This window comes from Aotus nancymaae, unplaced genomic scaffold (genome assembly GCF_030222135.1).
Source record: "Aotus nancymaae isolate 86718 unplaced genomic scaffold, 86718_ANA_hifiasm-v0.15.2.pri h1tg000020l, whole genome shotgun sequence".
NCBI lineage: Eukaryota > Metazoa > Chordata > Mammalia > Primates > Aotidae > Aotus > Aotus nancymaae.
The window spans coordinates 54719940-54725817 of record NW_026988432.1 but is presented as its reverse complement, the minus strand read 5'-3'; the positions used below and the strand labels follow the sequence as shown (position 1 = coordinate 54725817).

Here is a 5878-nt window from a genome sequence, read left to right as displayed (position 1 = left end):
CAGTAGAGATGGGGTTTCACCATGCGACCAGGCTGCTCTTGAACTCCTGACCTCAGGTAATCTGCCCACCTCAGCCTCCAAAAGTGCTGGGATTATAGGCATGAGCCACTGCGCCCAGCCTCATCTCCATTTTACACACGTAAAGTGTCCAGTCCAGGACTCAGAGGGCTTAAGTAATTTGCATGAAGATGGTGAACTGTAGAGCAGGATTTGAATTCAGACCTGCCTGGCTCTGAGGTCTGTGCTCCTTCATATCATCCTGCTGACAAGGCCGAATGCTGACAAAAGTCATGGCTAGGTGGGGTGAACATGGAGACACAGGCACTTTTCTGACCCTCAATGTCCTCAGATGGGGTTGAATTGAATACATCTCAAACTGTTTTCAAGACATAAAACTACTGCCTATGTAGGTCCTCAGTAATTGTTGAGCGAACCACACTGTATATCCAAAACTGTATCACTGACATTAGGTGAGCTGGGCAAGGCCCAGGAGGCAGGGAAAGGAAACAATGAAACACTGTGATGACAGTGTCTGTTTGTGTGGATCTAAGCCATAAATTACTTCTCAGTTTTCACATCTATTTGATTATTTTAAAAACACATTTTTGCTGGTCTCAGTGGCTCATGCCTGTAATGCCAACACTTTGGGAGGCCGAGGTGGGCAGATCACTTGAGGTCAGGAGTTCAAGACCACCCTGGCTAATACGGTGAAACTCTGTCTCTACTAAAAATACAAAAAATTAGCCAGGCATGGTGGCGCGTGCCTGTAATCCCAGCTACTTGGGAGGCTGAGGCAGGAGAATCACTTGAACCTGGGAGGCAGAGGCAAAAATAGAGCTTTGGCATATTTTTCTATAAACAAATATGGCTGCCTCCTTTATTATAGTTTTAAATACATGGCTGGGGTTGACATTATGCATCAAACTGATTTCTCTTCAGGTGTATATCTTCAGCAGTTTCTATTTCCACTGAGGATTAAAAGGTTCCTAGGCTGGTGCTGACCTGGTGTTTAGTATTGTATGTGTGTACACCTGCTTTATAAATACATTGGGAGTTTCCCTCTGTCAGAGCTCCATTACTGCTCTGCTGGGGGCACTTTCTTCACTCTGCTCTGGCTTACTGTGTATGAACTGCTGCCACACTTATGTTATCTAGAGTTATCTGGAACATTTGGGCCTCCTTGATTTATGTCAGTGAATGAAAAGAAAACTATTGAGTATAGCTAAACAATAAAAAGATAGTGGGTGAGATACTGAGCCCAGTAGTGAGGAGACCGGATTCCTGCAGCGTTTCCTGCCTGTCATGAACACCCTGGAGGTGGCCCTGTGCCAGGGTGACCTGCCTCACCCCTGGGTCATCCATCCAGGGCTCTCTGGGTGTGCAGCCTGAGGCTGGGGAAGAGAAGCACTGAGAGGGCACGTGGCTTTGTGGGACGTGGTGGCTCGCTCCCTCTGCAGGGATACATAGCACCTGGCTTCCATGAGGTCTACAGAAGATCGCAATAATTATCTGGACTTTTGTCATTAAGCTTAGGAGGGAAAAAATACACCAAAAAAGAAGAATGAAATCCTGAGGTTTCATTGCCTGCATCTGAATCCCTACCCAGGAAGTAACCCAGAAAGGGGAAAGTTGTGGCTCCGACTTATGGGTTCTCTGTAAAAGACCCACAACGTGTACACATGGAATCATCCCATAATAATCAGCCCCAGTCCACGGGGTCAGGGATGGGAGGCAAATGGCCTTCCCTTCTTCAAACCTCCCTGGCATGGGGTTGTTTTTCTGAGACATCTTTCCTCATTTGGCCAGCGTCCACTTTCAACACATTCAAGGGAAGGGGAGGTGGGTACTCAGTATCTCACTAGGGACAGCTCCCTCTTCACCACACTGGCCCTAAGGTTGGGAGTGAGTTTCCACATAGTAGCTATTTGAATAAATCAAGGCATGTGGACCAATTTAGTGCTCTTTCATCGAGTATCTATAAAAGCCTTATTAATAGAATGATTCCTATTTGGTAGGTATAGATCAATGGTTCTCAACTCTGCCTGTTGGAACCCTCTGGAGAGCTCAAAATCTTAGGGATTTTATCATTCCTTTGATGAACTGGAAACAGAAAAAGGTGATTCTGACAGATTATTTCTGATGCCAACCTCCAGAAGGCCTCTTTTTCCCTGCATTAATTTTATTGGCGTTTACTCAAATAAAAAACATATCTTATCCATCTCCCTCATCTGCAACCTGTCCAGCAAGGAAGGAGAAGGTGTTTGGAAGCAGCACGCAGCATTCTGCATACCTGGTGACACATAAACCAGGGAGGGAAAGATGTTCTGACAAGCCAGGAGCAGCACCTCGGATTCCTCCCGAAGGGTCCGCAGGAAGGGTCCGCAGTGCCAGCATTTATTTCCTCCCTCCCTCCCTCCCTGTCTTCCTTCCTTCCTTCTTTCCTTCCCTCCCTCCCTTCTTTCTCTCTCTGTCTCTTTCTTTCCCCTTCCTTCCTTCTTTCCTTCCTTCCCTCCCTCCTTTCTCTCTCTTTCTTTCTTTCTCCTTCCTTCCTCTTTCCTTTCTCTTTCTTTCTCTTTCTCTCTTTTTTTGAGACAGAATCTTGCTCTGTCACCCAGACTAGAGTGCAGTGGCACAATCATGGCTGACTGCAGCCTCAAACTCCTGGGCTCATGCAATCCACCTACCTTGGCCTCTCAAGTAGCTGGGACTACAGGCACACGCCACCATGTGTGTGTTAATTTTTTAATTATTTTGGTAGAGATGGCGTCTCATCATGCTGGTCTCAAACCCTGGCCTCAAGCGATCCTCCCACCTCGGCCTCTCCAAGTGCTGAGATTGCAGGCATGAGCCACCATGCCAGGCCAATACTTAGGTCTTGAGGCAATGAGAAGCTCAGGCAATTACTTTTTTGTTGTTGATACTACAGGTTGTTTGGTTTATGGTTGGTCCATAAAAGAAGACAAGGGGATTTAAAGTCGTACACATCTAGTTTTCCGAACAGCCTAGTTTGAGTGGTGCTTTTGCTGCCTGGGAAGGCAGAGCCCAGAGATAATATATGTGGAACCCTCTTTCCGACATCCTTGGGATTCCTATGTTGTGGTTTTCTTTTTCCCACTTCAAAATCTATCTGTTGTGCTTGCTTCGGCAGCACATATACTAAAATTGGAACGATACAGCAAAGATTAGCATGGCCCCTGTGCAAGGATGACATGCAAATTCATGAAGTGTTCTATATTTTTTTGTAATAATAATAATTTTTAAAAAATAAAGAAAAAATTTTAAAAAAAACCTATCTGTTGTGATCCCTCTAAGTAACTGTAGTTTGACAGATGCTTTGGTGGTAACATGGTAAAGTAAAACCTGAGAGACAAACTGGAGCATAATCGCTGCCTGCATTCATGGTATTTGAAAGTATACAACATGTAGGAAAATCTTAATTTAAGTCACAAGGAGGAGAGTTTTATCGTCCTCTAGGGCTGGCTGAGCCAATTATTGACAAGGTTTGATCTCCACCCATTTAGAGATATTATAAAAAGAAAACAACAACAAAAAAGCAATACAAACAAAAAGCAACAAACTTCGGAGTGGACTTTAGAAGGAATATAGAAGGGTGGCAGGCACCGTAGTCTATGGTCATGTGACTTTCCAGCTTCCAAAGTCTGTCCTCCGGTAGGAAGGAAGGGTTGGTCAGGCACAGGGAGACGAGAGGAAAGGGGAGGAGGAGCTGCTCCTCGTTCTGGGAACAGGAGTCGCAAGCGTGGCCAGCACCTCCTAGGCTGGGTTGGGGAGTGAAAACAAGACCCACGTGCAGGCACAGTGTTTTCTTGAAACCCCTGTATAGCGCTCGTAAGTAGGACATTCACCCTGTTCACTGTGTGAGGCAGGATCAGAAGTTTTTGCTAGGATATGAGAGGCCGGGGAATCTGGACCTTGCTCATTTTCCAAGCTCAGAAATGAATAATTTCTCTGGTTACTCAGGAGGCTGAGGTGGGAAGAGTGCTCCAACCCAGGAGTTTGAGGCTGCAGTGAGCTATGATTGCACCACTGCATAGTCTGGGAGACAAAGCTAGACTCTGTTTCTAAAAAAAAAAAAAAAAAAAATGCCGCGCCGCTGTGCTGAAGGGTCGGGCGCGCGGTTTGAATTTTGCTCCCGGAGCTGTGTCTCCCCATCCCGGTCCTCCAGCGGAGACTGCAGTCAGCCGCGAGTAGCCTTTTGCTCTGGTACTGACTCAAGAGGCTTAAAGGATGGCCTCCTCAGATCTGGAACTATTATGCTCTCATGTTAATGAAAAGATTGGCAATATTAAGAAAACCTTGTCATTAAGAAACTGTGGCCAGGAACCTACCTTGAAGACTGTATTAAATAAAATAGGAGATGAGATCACTGTAGCAAATGAACTTCTAAATAAATTGGAATTGGAAATTCAGCATCGAGAACAAACAAACAATTCACTCAAGGAACTCTGTGAATCTCTTGAAGATTACAAAGACATAGAACATCTTAAAGGAAACATTCCATCCCATTTGCCACAAGTGAGAGTCACCCAGAGATGGGTTAAGGGATCACATCTTCATCCTGAAGAACCAAACAAAGCTGTGGAACCTGAACCCATAAAGAAGCTCCCCAAAGAACAAAAAACAAGAAGTGTTAAGGAAATGCCATTTACAACTTGTGACAAGTTCAATGGTGTTCTTTCGTACATGAAATCCCGCTTGACCTATGTATGGTCAAATTAATCATGTTATTAAAGAAATCAACAAGGCAGTTATTAGTAAATATAAAATCCTATATCAACGAAAAAAGTCTATGAATTCTGTGGCCAGAAATCTCTATCACAGATTTATTAATGAAGAAAGGAAAGATACCAAAGGTCGTTATTTATAATGGAAACTGACATAAAGGAGTTCACGAATTTGAAAGTTGACAGAAAGTTTCTTGTGATACTGAGTATTTTACTACACTGCCAGAGGCTATCAGAGGTCCGAGGGGGAGGACTTACTCCTTATGTTATAACCTGAGTCCCTTGTGAGCTTTTGAACGGACCAACAGTAGGGTATAGAGGCCATTTCTGTAATTTTCATATATATGATTTCTTTAGCTTTTTTGTTTTGGTTTTGTTTGTTTGTTTGTTTTTTGAGACAGGGTCTTGCTTTGTCATGCAGGCTAGAGTGCAGTGGCACAAACATGACTCACTGCAGCCTCAACCTCCCAGGCTCAAGTAATCCTCCCACCTCAGCTCCCTGAATAGCTGGGACTACAAGTGTGCACCACCATGCCTGACTAATTTTTGTGCTTTTTGTAGAGATGGGGTTTCATCATGTTGCCCAGGCTGGTCTCGAACTCCTGAGCTCAAGCAATCCACCCTCCTCAGCCTCCTAAAGTGCTGGGATTACAGGTGTGAGCCACCATGCCTGGCCTATTCTTGTTTCTTATAAAAATAAAACTTTTCTGGACAAAGCTCATATGTCTTCAAGATTCACTTCCTTTCACCAGATATTTAACTACCTGCTGAATAAGCCTCTGTATTGGGCACATAATGGAACTAAAAAATGCTCATGTCTAGTTTTTGTGTTGAATAGACAATGCTGCAGACCCCAATAAGATTGGGTACAGATCAGCATGCACCTGTAGACCCAGGTACTCGGGAGGCTGAGACAGGAGAATTGCTTGAACCCAGGAGGTGGAGGTTGCAGTGAGCCGAGATCGTGCCACTGTACTCCAGTCCAGCCAGGACAACAGAGTGAGACTCCATCTCAACAAGAAAAAAAAGATTGAGTACAGATGCAATATTGGAATATTGGAAGAAAAAGATCAAGAAGATGAGGTTAGGATACCCAGGCCCTTTGGACTTAAAAATCACTAGTGTCTAAATTCCAT

At 44.5% G+C, this 5878-nt stretch overlaps 1 non-coding gene and 1 pseudogene across 1 annotated transcript; both read left to right on the top strand.

The window, feature by feature from the left end:
• The first annotated feature begins 3132 nt into the window (after window positions 1-3132).
• LOC135276095 (U6 spliceosomal RNA) lies at window positions 3133-3239 on the top strand. The gene has a single exon (XR_010343665.1). It is a non-coding gene; the product is annotated as a U6 spliceosomal RNA (small nuclear RNA).
• Window positions 3240-4245: 1006 nt separating this feature from the next.
• LOC105712074 (spindle and kinetochore-associated protein 1-like) lies at window positions 4246-5019 on the top strand (annotated as a pseudogene).
• The last annotated feature ends 859 nt before the right edge of the window (window positions 5020-5878 follow it).